At 41.6% G+C, this 19,124-nt stretch overlaps 1 protein-coding gene across 1 annotated transcript in view; it reads left to right on the top strand.

The window, feature by feature from the left end:
- The window catches only part of FHIT (fragile histidine triad diadenosine triphosphatase), a 954,345-nt gene extending 941,078 nt beyond the window's left edge, over nt 1-13,267 (top strand). The window contains exon 7 of the mRNA XM_090282940.1: nt 12,961-13,267. The gene's annotated coding sequence lies outside the window, so the exon portion shown is untranslated. The remainder of the gene's footprint in view (nt 1-12,960) is intronic.
- The last annotated feature ends 5,857 nt before the right edge of the window (nt 13,268-19,124 follow it).

Here is a 19,124-nt window from a genome sequence, read left to right on the forward strand (position 1 = left end):
ATATTTGCCACATATATATCCAACAAACCATAATCCAGAAGATAATTTTTCAGAGAAAAAGAAAAATAACCTTGCAAATCAATGAGAAAAAATCAACAGCCCAGTAGAAAACATGAAAGAATTTAAACAGGCACTTCATAAAAACTAGGTATCGAAATATCCAATAATCTTCAGTCATCAGGAAAATGTAAACTTAAAACAGAATGAAATAGGGCTGTGCACACACAATAGTCGATATTTTAAAAGATTGACAATATCAAGCATTTGCAAGAATGTGGAACAACAGAAACACACCAAAGAATACATACTGTGTGATTGCACTCATGTAAAGTTCAAAACAGGCAAAACTAAATGACAGTGCTTAGAGATATATTAGTTTTGTGGATAAAATTATATGGGAAGGCAAGGAAACAATCACCATAAAGTCAGCCCAATGATTTACCTTGGTGCGGGGGCTAGGGGGGCAGGAAGGGGGCTGTGATTTAGGAGGGGTTGTGGAGGGGGATGGCAAAAGGGGGCTGGCAGTGTTCTAGTCCTCACCATGCGTGGTGGCAAAATGTGTTTGTTTTATATTAATTTTGTAAGTCATATGTATCTTCTGTACTTTTCTGTATGTATTATATTTCACCATGAAAAGGACTAAAAATAAACCAGATTAAGTGATTTTTTTTTTAAATTAAGGACAAAAGAAAGGAAAGGAAGAAATTGGCTTTAATGTACAGTCTAACTGCTGGCTGAACATTCACTTGTTCCATAATAACATTAAACAAAAAAGAATAATTGCTGCATATAATCTTTACAAACATTCTGCTACTACACCAGAAAGTCAATTCTCCCCTCTTAGCCATCCTCCCTGACTTTAATAAGCCACACTGGCCAACCAGGTTATTATTTCAGGAACTGAGTAACAGGATGCATTATTATTAATGATTCTTAATTATACCACTAATGAAGAGCTTATTATGGGAAAGCAATACCAAACACTTTAGAAACTTTATTCCAATTAAACCCCACAGCAACCCTCACATAGAGTTCTGATTTTCAAAAGTTGAAACTGAGGTTTAGGCCACTATGGGACTTGCCTACGGACTCTCAGGTTACATACATAGAAGATAAGGGTTCAAGTCCAGGAAGTCTGACTCTGCAGCCCACATTTACTTTTACACTAAATTCTGCTTAAAAGTGTCCTTCCTGCTTAAACTCTCACTAACTGGGACAAGAATTGTACAATAACACTGGGGTACAAGATACAGCTTACTCTTGCTTCTTCATGAACTTCAGGAAAAGATTCAAGCATTTAGTGATTCCCATATTGGGGGCTCTGTAAGAATCACTTTATCCACTCATTACAACTACCTGCTGAAGAGACAGCATTCCCCATGTGTTTCTATGAAGCAGCAGTTAGGGACTGATTATTTTCCTGACAGCTAACACTGCATTTCATGAACAGGAGTGATTCATGGCTAATCATTTGGGCCGTCATGCATTAGATGTTGCATCTTTTGGATCGGTGAGGACTCCCAGTGGCTCCATTTCAAGATCTTTCAGTTAGAGCTTCCTCTGGAGATAGCGGGTTTTTGCCAAGAGTCTGCAATTAGCTATTGGATTTCAAAACATTTAGAAGATTGTTGAGAGATTTGAGCAGAAAATAGGATGGGCTGTAGCAGACATTTTAATTTGGAACTACCAATCTCATCCAGAGGTCATGGTTCTGGGCATGTGACCCCATTTTGACCTATCAGCGTTCTTCCCTACCATTCAGTGTATGGACAGAGAGAGAAGCCCTTGAAGGGGCAATGCAGACTTGAGACTCCTGGCCGTCATTCTACTCATGATTTGGAGAAGTCTCATGCAAAAGACCAAAGTGAAGGGAGACAAAACATAAAGAGAGGAATGGATTCCTAAGCCTTCTTGTCCTGCACAGTTAAATGGTCAGTAAGTCACTTTTCTCCTGAGGCTCATTTGAAATGGGGTTGCCATACCTGCCATCAAGGGTCCTGGCTACAACGCGGGTATAGACTGCTTGCCTCCTTGGGGACATTTTTAACCTTGAGATTCTAGGATTCAATCACCAACTATTTGCTGAAATTCCACTTTGAGCAACATTGATGAACAGTAGAAGTCCATCCCCACCGTAGAGGAATAGATGGTGGATCTGAAACAGTACGATTGAGTCAAGAACAAGCAAGCATGTATGAGTTCTGTGTAAGTCAGCAGTACAATGTCAGCAGTACCTGTGACCAAATTGATTTATCTGCCTTGCCCCACCATAAAATAGTTGACTTAGTGTCAATTTTGTCTAACCGATGCCCACACACAATTACATGCCCTCTAAGAGTCACACCAAGGTGTAGGATTAGCAATCAATTTTAATGCATGTTTAAGAGTTTTTTCAGTGTTCAAGTCAGTGTATAAGATGAAAGATCACGTAATAATTAAAGCATTAAAAGAACCCAATTGAGGATTCCCTTTCTGCCAGCAGTTATCTTTAGGTCAAGAAGGTCTATAAACACTGCCAGATCATTTTCATTTCTTTAAGACAGCTAAAAATGGCTTTGAATGTAATTAAGTGTTGTGCACAGTTTTCCTTAGCTAAAGCTCCACATTTTATTGCAGGGATGCCCACAAAAAGTTTAGAGCTGTTGGCATTTTAAGCTACAAACTGATGATGTGGTCTTGCTTTGAAGAAGTGAAAGCTCATGGTATTGCATGAATCATATTTTAATTAGAAATGATAAGCCAGAGTCATAGCTTTAGGAAAGGGAAGCTTTCTCACAGACAGGCCAGTCTTGGCACTGCAGGGCTCTGGGCTGCTCTCAGAACTTGGCCCTCTTTCTTATCCAATCTCTCTGGTGGCTCCTGCAGACTTCAAAGTTAACAATGCAGAACAAGGAATATGCCCCATGTAGTAAATCAGCATTTATCTTTGACACCCCCATCAAAGTTTTGCTTTATTACTCTCCTCTCAAGGATCTGTTAGCTATCAAGGCAGTTTTTCCTTTTAAGGTGGAAGATCTTGTGTGTGGTTCATTTTCATTCCTTTAATCCTTTAAAGGACTCAATGGTGCAAATCTAAATGAAAAGAATTTTAAGTAAAAAGTTAGAACTCCCTATGTTCTGGGTAAGATTTCATTATACTACATTTAAAAATATAACTTCTTTATATAGAATATCATAGTCAACTGTTGAGTATGTATCTTAATACTATATTACATATATATACCCTCATACGCACCAAAGGCCACACAAAAGGAAATATATAATATATTACATATAATATATAAATTTATGAGAAGAGAGTAGGAGGGCTTTTCACTAGCCTCACTCTGTGAAAGGCCTCCTCCTGCTGCATCTCTGCTAGGGGGTAGGGAAATTTCTCATCATGTGCAATGCTAGGTTGTTTACTGCTGTTTCAGGCATCCTCCTCTTATGGCCCTTCTCTTCTCTGAAAATCATACCAGTATCAATATCAAAATATTAATTAGGATTATAAAGCTGGACTTCAGGCGAAGACGGAGGCCTAGACTGACACACTCCATCTCCCTCCACAATTAAGAAGGAATACAACTACCACAAAACCAGAAATAACCAGAATTTTCAGAAAATAAAGCTACATGGAAGTCCAACATACGAAGTTATAAAGAAGTGGTGCTCGTCCAGATGGGTAGGAGGGGTGAAGCCGGAGCAGAGAGGTCAAGCTGTGCTTGTGGTGGCAGCTTTGGCGACAGCGGTGGGAGAGCAGTAAGCGTAGACACTTATATTTAAGGGGAGGTGAGAAGCGCGTGGGGAGCACCCCTGGCTACAGACCAAACCTGTCAGCTTGTGATTCCAACTCCAGGGAAGGCAGACCCCCAATGCCTCAGACTGTGAGGGCCAGAGAGTGTGGGGCTGGAGGAGGAGGTTCCTGGTCTCTCAGTGGAGAGTGAACGGCAGGAATCCATCTTGGAACCCCGCCCTCACACAATGCAACACGATGTGGTGAGAAGAGTCACCCGGTAGTGACAAGTGCATGGGGCTCCACCCCCTATAGAGTAGGAGATATGACAGCCCTGCCCAGGAAGCAAAGGTAAACACAAAACTGTCAGGATGGCACAGATCATGATAGAGATCTCTGTAATGCACCTGACCAGCCAGCAAATATCTGATCTAATGAATCAGAAGACAGGAAATCTTTCTAAGGCACAGTTCAGAGCTTTGGTTATAAGAATGCTTACAGACCTGACAGCAGATCTTAAGCAAGACGGGGAAGGAATAAAGGCTAGTACTGCTGAAATGAATAAAAACACATACAAAACTAGTGGTGAGGGAAAGAAAACCAGGGATCAAATCAACAAATAGGAACATAGGGAAGGAACAAACAGATGACCAGTGCAGAAAGAGGAAATGAGAAGTGAGGAAAATGAAGAGAGGCTCAGAAACCTATGGGACAGCTATAAGAGGGCCAACATCTCAATCATAGGGTTGCCAGAAGGTGAAGAAGAAGACCTAGAAACTGAAAATGTATGTGAAAAAATAATGAAGCAGAACTTCCCTGACCTGAGGAAGGAAATAGATTTACAGGTCCAGGAAGCACAGAGAGTTCCAAAAAAACTGAACCCAGGGAAAACCGCACCAAGACACATTATAATCAATATGTCAAAAATTAAGGATAAAGAGAGAATCTTAAAAGCAGTAAGAGAGAAGAAGAGAATTACGTACAAAGGGTTCCCAATAAGACTACCAGCTGATTTCTCAAAAGGAACTCTGCAGGCAAGAAGGGACTAGCAAGAAATATTCAAACTAATGAAAAGCAAAAACCTGCAACCACGATTACTCTATCCAGTGAAGCTGTCATTCAGAATAGAAGGGCAGAGAAAGTGCTTCCAGGACAAAGTAAAACTGAAGGAGTTCAAAGTAAAACTGAAGGAGTTCATCAGATCCAAACCACTGTTACGTGAAATGTTAAAGAGACTTCTTTAGGAGAAAGAGGATCAAAACTATGAACATTAAAATGAAAACTGTATCACAACAACCCACAACAGAAGCTAGGGAATCAAAACAAAGGCAAACTAAGTAGGCAATGAGATTGGGAAAAATATTATAGGTATGGGGAACATATGGGGGGGAGGTCAGTGGGGAGGGGGGGCGGGGAGGGGGGAAAGGGAAGAATTAAGAAGCATAATAGAAGGGAGTGGAGTAGATAGGAAGATGTTGAGAAGAACTATATGCACAACCAATGGGCATGGACTAGGGGGGGACAGCTGGAGGGAGGGGGGTCACTGGGTCAAGGGGAACAAAGGGAAAAGAAATTGGGACAACTGTAACAGCATGATCCATAAAGCATATTAAAAAATAAATTATAATATGTAATAGAAGATGTATTAAGATTATGAGCCTTATAAATGGGAAGCCAGATTATGTCCTCCTCTATACTTTGGAAAGCCAGCCAGAGCCTCCTCTCTTATAGGCCACGGTAAAGGACTAAGATAAAGTCTAGACTCATTTGGCATGATTTCCACCCCACATTCTCACATCCAGCTTCCTGCTTCCTTGCCGTGAGCAGATCACTTCAAGCAGCTCCCACCTCAGGCCCCTGGCACCTGTTGTCCTCCTCTGTCTGGAATTTTCTCCTTTCCTCCTCCCACTCAGCATTTGACTCAGATACCACTTGCTCAGAAAGGCAATCTAAATTAGTGCCCCTGTTTCTTTCAATACCTTAAACCTACCTTATTTTTCTTCATATTGTTCACCATCATCTGCCATCATATTATAGATGTATTTGTCTTTATCCTTCACTAGCAAGTAATTGTCAAAGGACAGGGCCATTGTTTCTCACACTTAGAATAGCTCCTATCCTGTCACGGTGATCAAAAATCCTTGCTGATTCAATGAATAAGTGGAAATAATTGACATTTCTTTAGAGTCTAGACCTTTCCTTGGGCCAGGTACTATGCTAAGTGCCTTACTTGTGTCCTACTTAGTCCTTATAACAATTCTGTGAGGGAGTTGCTATTATTTTCCCATTTTGTAGATGATGGAATGAAAGCACAGATAGGCAAAGTAACTTAAGGTCACACAGCAAATAGTCACAGGCCCAACCTGAACCCAGAGCCCATGCTCCTAACTACTAAATTAACTCTTTAGACACTCATGGAGCCCACCCCATCCCCACAGCCCAGGCCAGTGTCATTTTGTGTTCACCCAGAGCCGGGCCCTGGGATGTTGTCCAGTAGGAACAGCATGCCAGCCACAGGCATCATTTTAGATTTTCCAGTAGCCATATTAATCACAGATTAAATTAATGTCAATAATGTGTCTTAACCCAACATATCCAAATATTATTTCAATATCTTTATAATATAAAGATTTATAATATAAAATATTATATAATATAAAAAGTTATTGAGATATTTTATATTCTTTTACTAGAGTAAGTCATTGAAACCTGGTAGATATTTTATACTTTCTGCACATCTCAATTTAGACTAGCCTCATTTTTAGTGCTCATTAGCTGTATATGGCCAGTGGCTACCATACTGGACAGTGCAATTATGAAAAGAGGTTGGTCTCTGGAATGAAGGAGATCTGGTTCCAATCATGCACTCACTAACTGTGTGAGCTTTTCTCAGCTATGAACTGGGGGCATGGTATCTACTTCATGGAGCAATTGAAGACAATGAGGTTTCCATACTGCATACACCACCACTCCACCTTAGCACAGGGAGTTGGCTGATAGATGCTTTAGACAGATGCCTTTTCTTCCCACCCAGGAGAAACAATGTGCTGAACACCGGGCCTCTCCTTTCACTCCAGTTAAACCTGTGGAGCCAGTGCCTGTATTTTCATTATCTGCCATGGGTGGGAGGAGGTTTCCAGGGGGAGGGAGTCCCCTAGTTTGAGGCCTTGTCTCCTGGGCCATCTGGCTGAGCTTTGGAGAATAGGTGAGCTTCTAGCCTTCTTGCAGGGCACATTTGTATGATTCTGCATATACTCAGAGTCCACTTCCTGGAAAAATTACCCCCAAGCCCTCAAAGTGAGCAATCAGCTATCTCTCCTATCAGTGGGACTCTCCTGTCAGTCAGCTTCCATGTCCCTACTGAGCATCTTTGGGCTGGAAGAGAGTTTAAAGAGTATATAATTCAACCCACTGTTTTACAAAGGAAAAGGAAAACTGTGGTTCAGAGAGCAGATATAACTTACCCAGGCTCACATAGTGACAATACAGGCTTAAAACTGGACCCTTTGTATTTGCATTCTCCATCTGAACACACAGAGGCAGATCCACAGAGATTTCCCTCTATGGTCTGCTGATGCTTCTGTAAGTGAGATGTTCATCTTTATCTTTTCACAATCTGCATTTCATTCTAAGCACCGGAATTTCAGGACAAGAAGGTTGGTGTGAATTACTCTATTCTCAATAGCTTTCAACTGTGTTTTCTTGCCAGTTTTCAACCCTTGATCAATTGGATCCAAGTAAAACTTGAATGTAATTCAGATTAGCCTATTTATGAATAGCTGAAGTAAACTAACCTATCTGACCATCAATTTCATGCTCAAAATATAGTATTAAAGATTTCATCTTTGTGTTTTTTATAAAAGGCCCTGCTCCTGGTAATAGACTTTATCCATTAGCCCAAAGTTTTTAAATTGTAATATAAGCTCACATACAAGGCAAAAAGGACAGAGCTATACCAAATATACAAATTTCAGTACCTTTTAAGTGGCAGAGAGGAAAAATTATAACCACCAACAAATTCTCAATGTGACAATTCTTGAGTATTTTTCTATAATCCCTTAGCAAATGCATCTTTATTCACATAGTTGTACACACTCCAGACACAAGTGTCATTAATTAAATAACACACTCAGCAAACTCTCAGCGCTATTAATTATCAAAGGTAGCCTGCTCTATGCTTGGTTCTAAAATTCTATTACAAAAGGAGTGCACACTAGAGCAAAGGCCTATGCTGGAGGAAGGTCACCCTCAAAAGCATGATAAGAAGGGGTTGTCAGACAAGGTAAATGGCAAAGCATGCATGCTTTTTAGTTTTCCTTTGCCCCTTCGGAGGGTTTGAAGGAAGGGAAAGTGTTTCACATTGTAGCAGCTTTCTTTCCCCAAATTAGTTTTTCTCACAAAACACACAGGTAAATATAAAGTAATCCTTTTTCATTTTGACTGAATCTCAAGGAAAAGTAATATCAGCTGAAGATTTAGAGACAAATAAAGCCTGTTCTTCATAAGCACCATTAGAATGAGAAAGCCTTTTTGTGAGAGTGTTTACTAGGCACAGAGACATGGGCAAGTGCATTAAATGGAGCAAATGTGGAAGGCAGAAGCCTGCCTGGCTTCGAGGGGCCAACAAGCATATGCCCAAGGAGGAGCCTGAGTTTTCCAGGCCTTCTCACTTCCACCACCGAGCCTCAAGGCCTGTGGAGTTTCTCTGGCCAGGACACTGTGGGATAAACGAGGGGGTGGGCCCTCCTGGACTGTGGTAAATCACCTACAGCAACAAGCTTGGCGATTGTTTCTTGTCTGTTTGCTGTTCTTCGTGTTTGATTTATTCCTTAAAAGAGAATGCAATGCTGAGTGTGTGGTCACTCCATAACGGATGCCCCAGTCTCACTGCAGGACAGAGGTCTGCATCTCTCCTCCTGAAGGGCAGGCTACACATTGCTCAGAGCTGCTCTCTTTGCCATCAAGGACCTGAACTTGGAGAATTGAAAAAAGGACCCTGTTTAATACATTCCCATCGCAAGAAGTTGTGTTATTAATTAGCATGTGTGACGTGTCACAGAGGAATAGTTGTGAGTTAGGAACCTTGCTGGGAAGTTGCCCTGATCTCTGGAGTCCAGCCTCACAGTGCTGGGTTTCTGGCCACTGCACTTGGGGTAACCCTCCCTGTCTCTAGACTGAAGGACAATTGCATTGCCATGGAGATACTAATCAGAGTGACTCTCTGATCCTTGCCATCTCTCCCCCACCTTTGCCTTTCCCTACTTTCTGTAAGAGATTGCCACCAGTGGCTTTTGTGATCCAATTTCTGATTTCAGTTTATTAAGAAAAAGCTGAAAAGCAGAGGTCAGGGGTGCTGCCGTGAGAAAATTGCTCACCTTTTTTGGGTCTGAGCAGAATGACTTTCCACAGCTGTCTGCCTCTAGCCTGCTAGAAACTGAGTTACTTTTAAAAGAAGGGAGTTGTTGCAAAGGAGTTTTATGTTATATGCAGGAACATGGTTACTTGGTTCTAAAACCACTCCTGTGTCATCCCTGGTATGGCTGCAAAGCAGGTCACTTTTGTCCTTCCCATGGCCAAGAATCACTGCCCGTGAAAGATAACACCTGTCCTATTTGTGTGGCTGTGCTAAGAGTGCAGAAGATAGACAACCTTCCTGGAGGATGAATATTTGCAGCTGGAACCTGCTGAAACCTGTCTCCAGCATCTGAGTTTGCTTTGCAGCATTTGGAGTATATTATGTGATCTAGAAGGAGACAGCTTGGAGCTTCTCATCATTGATTAACACAGTGATTCCCCTCCAGAGGCCCAGTCCACACTGCAGGCTGGTTAGATCGGAATAGCTCGAGTTGGGAGGGCAGCAGGGCATTTTTTAGACCTCCCCAGGCGATTACAATGAGCAGCCAAGTTTAAAAACACTGCCCTGAGGAAAAAGAAGAAAAGCCTGTTGAGTTTTTGTGATTCCATATCTGCCTTTTACTCTATCAAGTTAGACTGACTGTGGCCAGATCCCACCCATGTTCACCTAGAGAAGACAGAGACAATGATCTATTTTTAGCTTCGAAGCAGAAGAGGCTCTCTTTCTTTGGGCCTATGAGCCTGTAAGCCTCCTCCATATGCACACTTCCTAAAAAGATGTTGCTTTCAATGACTGCAGAGGATGGCTGGATCTGTTGAAAACAAGGGACTCAGCCCCATTTTTTGTGGAGAAAAACTATCAGGCCTAAGGCACCTGCATGTTCCAGCAGAAGTCAGGATGGTTCCTTTTGTACCCCAGTTGGGGTCCCTCACTAAAGCATGAGAACAAAATGCAAATTGACTTCAAAAGATTTTCCTGAAGGGGTCAGGGAAAAATGAATGAGAAGATCCCAGTGCAAACCATACAGGAAACCATACTTAAAAAGCATTCAAACTTTCCTCATTAGACATTTTTAATTTCTTTCCAAATGCAAAGCTCCTCTCACCAGAAATCTCTTAACTGTTCAGAGCAATAGAGTTTCCCCTCTGCCTTCATCCCCTAGTCTGTAGAGCAAACCCCTGAAAATGAGCTTCATTGCATGACCTGTTATTTCTCAAGCCCAGTCTTGCAGGGGTGGGGGTCAGTCAGTTCATCTGCCACTCTGTTTATTAGGAACTTAGAAATATTTGAAAAACACGATGTTCATCATCACTCAAACTTCAGGCATTTTGGGCTCTCTGTTCTCAAAACTCCAAAACCCCACATTTTCTGGATTGCTTACCTGGAACCTGATTATCTGCTGCGTTGCCTCATCCTGTCCAAGTGTTTCCCCAAATGAGATGGAAGCACCTTCAGGATATTGTTCACTTCTTTGCACCCTTCTCCAAACCTTACATGTCAATAAATATTTTTGTTGATCTGCCCAGATAGCACTGAAAACACTGCTGTCTGAAGGTGGTATTGAAGGAAACTAGAGCCCTGAAGAAGGGCACACAGTGAGTGAAGTCCAATCAGAGGTGGGAAGATAAGTTCATTGCCCAGAGGCATCCTCTCCCAAAATGAGGCGTAATCTCCCCTATGGAGCTAAGTACTGACATGCACTTGCTTTGACACTCATGGGTCTCTGTTCCCTGCTGGTTTCTGACTGCCACTGCAGTAGACCACAAATAACAATAATGACAATAACAGAGACTCCCATTAGTGAGTATTTATAAAGTACTTAGAAAGCACTTCTCTAATATCAATCCACTCAGTTCTCCCCACAACCCACACAGCGTATGTCACATTGCAGGGAGACACATAGCCAGTATATGAAGGCTGCCCTTCAGGCCCAAGCCTTGACAAAGCCAGGCACATTCACTTGCTGTACTCCAGCAGGAAAAGCAAACTTTGCTTCCCATGAGCTTGCAGGCTAGTTGGAGGGGAAAAAAAAAAAAAAAAAGAAATCCGCTGAAGACAGAGCCTTAAGAAGCTAGGCCAACAGTTTGGATGTCAAAGCTGTATGAGGGATGGGTTGCAGAGCACTGGAAGCAGACTGACAGAAAGCCTGCTCAGGTATGGATAGAGGCACCCACAGAGTTCAGAAATTACAGGGCTGGGTTGGGAAGGGCGGGTGTGGGAAATAACACGGGGCTACGATGTTCAAAAGACCAAAAATAAAACCTCAAGAAACTCCTCCTCGGACACAAATCTGCCCTAGACAGGCAAGGCGGAGGAAAAGAAAGGGCACATCCATTTTCAGGCCTGCCCAGGTGCCTCTGACTCAGTCAATAATTGTTCAAGGACAAGGGCCATGATGAATGATTGGGAGATGACCAGTGTGTCCAGGCAAGACGGGTGGCGCTGCATACACGGGGCGGGAGGATGATCTCAGTGTCATAAGGAATAAGACAGGCCCCCTTCTCCAGGGGGTGCAAATTGACTGGTGCATACACCCCACTTCCCGCCCCTCACTTACAGACATCAGTGGATCTACGGGAAAGTGGATCCTAAGCTCAGATTTGAAGGCTGAAGCAAAACTGGTTAGACTTCTGTGTTCTGGATTGCAGAGGGGGCCAGATGTACTTTCAAGGAAGGCCCTGCCTGCCCTTTGCTTTCTGGCTTTGTTATGAGGTCATAGAAAAAGGGTAGTGCTAGACCCACCGAAAACTCTCTCCACGCACCAGAGGCTGAAGTGTGTCGGGCTACCCTTGAACTCACACTGGAACTGGCAGGTGGCTGGGTCTTTGCACCTCAGCCTCCCAGGTGCGTTGCACTCAAAGCCACAAATAACAAACAATAAGTAAAAGCAATTTAAATCTTCACTGAAATCCCTTGTGAACACTGAAAGGGAGGTCCACTTGTGCTTCCCAATGCCATTCCTCAGGATCTCTTCATATATCATATCCATGGCAGCTACCCCAAACATCTCCTAGTACCCTGTCTTTCAATATTCCCCAAAGTTTATGAAATCTGGCCAATAAATCCCTCATCCTTCTTTCCCTCCTATTGAACTTCCCCTTTGCTGCAACCCTCAGCACTTCCCAATGTCCTCCAAGCCAGGAACCCCACATAGTCTTGCTCCTGACTCATCTCATTAAGGGCCAGAAGCCAAGGCTCCAACAGGTTCTCCTTTGGGGTAGGGGAGCATGTCAGAGCTATGAAATGTATTACTAAGATTAGGAATTATCTTTCCAAATAGAATTAACCCCCCACCACCACCTTTTCTATTTTCTGAGATGAAATTATTTCTTTTAGGCCTGGCCCCAGATACTTAAGGTGACTTGGCCTTGAAGCAAAGCCAATTCAACCTGCTACACACTAGCTCAATAATTCCCAAGTTTCATGGGCTGAGAACATCAGACTCATATGAAGAGCTTGTTAGGAAATTCTCTCCAGATTATTCGGCCTCTCTCCATACATGTCCAGTCAGTGGCTGAGAGACCCAAGAAATGTGTGTTTTAACAAGCTTGCCAGGTAATTCTGATAATGGGTCTGTTTGAGAACCAATTTTTACCTAATTAATAAAGGTCTGAAATGGTTTCAATTTTATGTAAACCTTATGTCTATAAAATAGACTCTTACAAGACCATGTGGCTGACTTCTGGGGCACGGGATATGGGCACAAGCTGTAGAAAATGTGGGGATCCAGGCAGGACAGGCTTTAGGAGGGTTGGAACCTACCTATTTCTCATAATCTTCCCACAATTACCATGTTAATGGTACTACTAACAGATTATTTATTGCCATGACTCAAATATTGCTACTGGTTCTAACTTAAATGTCTATTTTTATGTTTCCTCATTTCTAGGCATGAAAAGTAACTCGAACAAATCCCAAGGCATAAGGAAGTGGTCCTCGCTCTCTAAAACTCTGCGGCATTGGAAATGAAGCTAAGCAGACTTTATTACATCCTACAATTCTGCAACCTTTTGCAAAGCATTTTATTACACTTGTGGAAGCCAACGGGGTTATGTTTCAATCATGATGACTGACAGGCTAACTTCAAAACAATGGCATCAGCAGCCCTTCCACACTTCCTGGCTTGTGTACTTAGAACAGAACCCTTTCTGAATTGTCCTTTGGCCTGGATGGAAATAAAATGGTAGTTAAAATATTTTTTGTGTGTGTTGGTTAACTTAAAAAGTGATGTTTTGGGGCCTCTGAAAGGCACGACAGAGGAAGTCATTCTCTAGAGCTATTCCTGTGCTTCCTGTTAACCAAAGGAGTGTTAAGGCTGAGATGAGATTTAGGAAGTTTCCATTTTGGTAGGTAGGATACTAGAACAAGAAATATACCACCCTTCTTTGGTCATAGTCTTTTCCTGCAGAGGAGCAGAGATGAAAGAGCTTACAATGGCAAAATCAGCTTCTGGAAACTAATAAATACTTAGTACAGTAATCAGACACACTGGATGGGCTGCTTGAGTGGTTGGAATGTAAGGAGAGGGAATGGAAAAGCGCTCAGTATTGTCTTAGGAACCACACCCATGCCCATAATAATCACTTTCTTTAAGGGAGGATGACAGAAATAGGCCCTTTCTTTTCTTGATATATTTTAAAAAGGAGAGATTAGAGTTTATGGAGAAAAATAAAATACATCAATAGCACTGCTACAAAGAACCAAAGGAGAATTTTTCTTTTACATGAAAAGCCTCTTTGAGAATCCCTTTGGCTTATGGGCCCCTCCCTGAATCCAACACCATCACCAACATGTTTCCTGTGACATCTGTAACAAATGACCACCCACTGGGTGGCTTAAAACAACAGAAATGTTTTCTCTCCTGGTTCTGGAGTCCAGACATCCAGAATCCAGCAAGGCCGTGCTCCCTGCAGAGGCTCCGGAGCAATCTGTACTTGCTACTGGTAGCAGCTGGCAGTCCTTGCCATCATTTCTGTCTCTGCTTCTCTCTTTATATTCTTCCACATCAATCTGTATGTCTCTCCTCTGTGTATCTCTTATAAGGACACTTGTCATTGGATTAAGGGCCCACTCGATTAGTCCAGAATGATATCCTCAAGATCTTAATATCCTTCACATAATTACATTCGCATAAGCCATTTTTCAAAATAAGATAACATATCTTTATTGGAGGGAGGGCGCTATTCAACTCAATACTTGGGACATTTGGCCTTGACTGTTTCTAATTCAGTATATGTCAATAGACTGACTGAATTGCATGCCATTTCAAACTTGCTTATATGTCTTTGTCAAAGCCCTGTTTATTGACAATGATTGGAGGTGCCTTCTTGAGACTGGGAAGCCCTCTGGTTCCCAAGCCTAGTCTGGGATGCTTCTTTCTTAGCTGAAGGTAAAAGCTACTACAATGTGAGCTGGATGTGCTTGGAAGATAAAATGCCAGTGAGGAAAGGTGGCAAATACTGGTAATTATACCAAGCTTGAGGGCTGCTGATCAGTTTTAATAGCAAATGCCAACAGAATGCCTGGCCCCTAACTCTAAGGCTAATTCCACATTTCACTCATTGGCTTTCAATCAAAGGAGTGAAATAAACAGTCACTAACGAAACAGTGAGTTGAGTCATATTGGAAGCCTGCTTGCAGTTTTGTTTCCATTTCATCTATGCAATTAAAACCCTACAGGAGCCTCATTTCTACCTGCCCACCCATCAATTTCCTCATTTCAAGCTCTTCCTGTGACTCTGCCGTGTTTTGCAGCTGTGGGTATGGAAGGCTAGCCCTGAATCTCTCCTTCCATTCCAGGCCATATTTAGCTGGAAGGCATGATGGCCCAACAAGAACTGTTTTCTGTGCCTCTTTAAGGATGTATTAAGAACTAACAAAGCCTTCTGATACCAATATGGAAAAAAACAGCTATTACTCCTTTAGCTGAAGTAGGTCTGGCCTACATTGGGAAAATACAAAAGGCAAGGGAGAGCAATGCTTAAGTCAGGACAATGTTCCTAGCAATAGCCTTATTTTTTTCTCTGATTTCTTCTTCGGCATAAATACTCAGTAAGTTGTTTCTGGTTTTCTCAAGAGCTGGAGAGCTGCTAATTTCATGGTAAACAATAAATAACTTGGAGGTAGGTATTTGGTCCATTTCTATTGTGCTGGTCCCTTTCTCTATTGACAACATTAAAAAGAAGGTATCTTCTGGTTTTTGTGTGTGTGTGCTTACTCGCAAACTCTAGGCCCATTCCTTATCTTTATTGCTCCACCCACAATCAAAATCTAAAAGGTGGAAGAGAATGATACTCTGTTGTTGGTAAGGAGCTTGAAAGAACATTTTCCCATGACTATCTCTGCCACAGCTAACCCAAAGTTATAAAACAATACTTCTCAAACCCTACCACGTTTTTTCAGATGGTGAGAAGGGGCTGTGTGTCTCAATGAGCAGAAACCCCTCCCATCTCTCCTCCTCAGTATCCAAGCTTGAAACTCATGTCCGGGCATGGACCTACTTCTTCCAATGGTCTGTACTTTCTAAGTATACTGCCCAACATGCTGGTAAAAGAAGGAAATGATGTTTTGTCATATATTTATTACAGATGTATTTGCAAATGCTGTTTTATTTAATCCACACAAGATCCCTACATGATACATATGGAAATCTAGGCTACTTGCTCAAGGTCACAAAGTTGGTAATAGGTGGGTTTGAGATCAACTCTGGTCTGATTCCCAAAACGTATACACTGTGGAGAAGAACCGTAACCAAGGACTCTCAACAAATTTAATAAATACTTTTCCCACTTTTCTCCTGAATTGTCTATTGAGTTGGCAGTTTGGTCCTTTGTACTGATTTTCAAAGGAAAAGGCTGCAGGGATAGTTAAGAAAAGACAGGGAATATGCAAACATTCTCAAGGTGACAGCATATCTCTAATTATGTAAATGAAGACAACTATTGGCATTCCTATAAGTTAACATGTGGGAAGGGTGCTACTAAAAATGCTTACTATAACTATGAGGCAAATGTGCTCACTAAATGGTTAATAATTATGTATCCTAGAAGTAAAACAACATAGAATAATTAACATGTAATTACTTAATTATGGGAACTGGAAAAATGGGTCAGTCCTGCTTGGAACAAACCACCACCATCAACCCCCAAACATGGTCACACTTGCAGTTCACTTCAATTCTGAAAACCTCTTGGTCGCTTCCTATGCACCAAAGGCTATGGCTCAGCAGCCAGAAGTGAGTTGCCCCTGAGGTACAGCTGGAAAGTGGAGTAACTGGATTACAGAGGGAAGGGAAATGGGAAGAGCAAGGCTGGCTTCAATAAGAATATAGGCCCTACTTCTAGGCAACAGAGGAATTTTTTTTCTGAATATATTATTATTACTATTATAACCCTTTTTTTCACATATGCCTCACAAAAATCAACAAGTCTTTCTTTCCTTTCTTCCTGCCTTTTCCTTATGTTTATTTAATAAGTATTTATTCAATACATGTCTATTCAGCACCTGTTGTGTGCCAAGTATTGTATGTACTAGGTGCCGGTGCTATAATACTGAGCAACACATTTGAAATTTAGCTATATTATCCTCCTCTGTAGATGAAGAAACTGAAGTTCAGAGAGTCTGTGATTTGCTTAAGGTCACAAACTAGTAATAAGGCATTTCTGTGCACTAAAGCCTGGGGCTCTTTCCACTAAGCCAAGGTGTTCCTCTCAGAATGCAGGACAAGAGAGAATAAGAGATGCACTATGGGTTAACACATGGTTTTCTGTATAGATCAGGCCCAATAAATGCACCTAGTTTCCCCAGATCAAAATTAACTGAGGAAACTCAATCTAGACCTCTAATGTTCAATTTTTGTCAATTGAATGGACATTTGTTAAATACTATCTGTGTGTACACCCTGAGGGCAGGGTTTGCTTTCAGGGAGCAATTTTGACTCTTTGTTTTACTCTGCAAATGTCTCATTCTCTCCCTTTTCGACAATATAGCAGCATTTTGGTCCTACACTGAGCATTGTCTAGTGACCCCGGCCAGGGTGAACATCTCCCTGTCCCATGCTGTTCTTAAGGAAATATCTAGACTAAGACCCTCAGATTCCAAATGCCCATACTGCTTATCCAAGGTCACGCTTTAGTAAACAGACTTCCATCCAAGTTGCTCAGATCTCCTTCACCACCTTTATAGTTTTCATTCCTGCTTCTCCCCTTTCTCTCCTCCTCTCTTCTTTTTCTTCTCTCTGCTAGGAGGTAGGCTCATAAAAACAAGTCCATAACCTTGAGAGACAGTCTAAAGAGGTGGTTTTCCATTTGCATCACCTGGTGGGGAGGGCTTGTTAAAAGTGATTGCAAGGCTCTACCTCCAGCATTTCCCATTCAGTAGGTCTGGAGTGGGCCTGAAACATCACTGGGTGATGCTGATTCTGTACCCACACTTTGAAAATCACTGGCCTAAAGGAATGCTTTTCTTTTTTCTTTTTAAAAAAATACAAGTAAAAAAGAATTTGATCTTAATGCAGAATCCAGATTGTTTTCCAGGCCTTGCATTTAACATATCTTAGTCTATAGGTAATGACCAGCAAGTTAATTCCAATTGGGCCACTCAAGCATCTCCAGTAGGTTTTTAGAGTTATTTAACACCACAGAAGACTTCTTGCCTGGGCCAATTAAGTGATTAGTTTAGATCGATAGTAGATGAACAAAGGAAAAGTGGAGCAGCTACAGCTAACTGCCAACTTAATAAAATGGTGCTAACTTCAGCCAAGAGAAGCAGCGTGGATTTAAAATTGGGTTATCTGCTGAAGAGTTCAATGTTATTTTCTATTACTGAGGTTCGATTGACATATAACATCATATTAGTTTTGGGTATACAACAATGATTTGATATTCGTGTATATTTTGAAATGATCAGCACAATGAATCTGGTTAATATCCATCACCACACATAGTTACAAAATGTTCTTTTCTTGTGATAAGAATTTTTAAGATTTACTCTTAGAAGCTCTCAGATATACAGTAGTGTTTTGCCTATACTCACCATGCTGTACATTACATCCCCATGACTTATTTTAGAGGGAAGTTTGTACCTTTTGAGCCCTTCACTCATTTTGCCCATCTCCCACCCCCCACCTCTGGCAGCCACCAGTGTGTTCTCTGTATCTGAGCTTGGTTTTTCTTTTGTTTTGTTTTTAGATTTCACATATAAGTGAGATCATGTGGTATTTATTTAAGAGTTCAATGTTTCTATCTTGAGGGAAATGGAACTTGCTCCTGTTATAACTAGAATTCATTGACAGTCTATTCTAATTTAAGAAAGGTGCAAAAGCTTTGGAAGCTTGTATCAGCTCACCATTCTCACATTTTCAGGAGAAGGGAATAGTAGGGAGTCTGCACTGATTGTGCATTGGCCATGTACCATGAACTTTTTGATGCAGGTGGTACTATCCTGATTTTACAAACAAGAAACATCAGAGAAGATGTAACCCAAGGTGGTAATGATGATGATGATGACAATAATAATAATAGTGCCTAACATTTATTGAGCACTTACAATGAGATTATGTTCTAGGCATTTCTTCTAGGTACTCTGTGGTATTAGCTCAGCCAATCTTCACAACAGCTCTATGAGTAAGTTCTTTTATCCCATTTCACAGTTAGGAAAATTACAGCACAAGGATGTTCAAGGTGCCCATGGTTATCCAGTTAGCAAGTGTGAAATGTGGATTTGAATCTAGATGGTGTGAATCCAGAATTTATGGCATTGTTCTGGCTGAGATGCAAACCCAAGTTGACCAAACTCTGAAGTCCCATTGTTCTGCACTGCTGACTTCTTTTCCTGGGAAAAGCCTGGTAGTGCTCTTTCACTCACACCCAATGACTGAAGCTAAAATATTTCCCATCACCATCTCTCTGTTCCTCTGGAGAGCCTGGCTTTGTGTAGTCACAAAGACCTCACAAACTGATGCATTGAATCCTCAGGCTTCAAGAGAAGGTGTCTCTACCTTGGAGGTAAGCCCCAAGTAAGCCCCAAAGAGGGAAAGCTTGTCATTACTGAGTG

Source organism: Furipterus horrens, unplaced genomic scaffold (genome assembly GCF_987537825.1).
Source record: "Furipterus horrens unplaced genomic scaffold, mFurHor1.1.pri manual_scaffold_7, whole genome shotgun sequence".
Lineage (NCBI taxonomy): Eukaryota > Metazoa > Chordata > Mammalia > Chiroptera > Furipteridae > Furipterus > Furipterus horrens.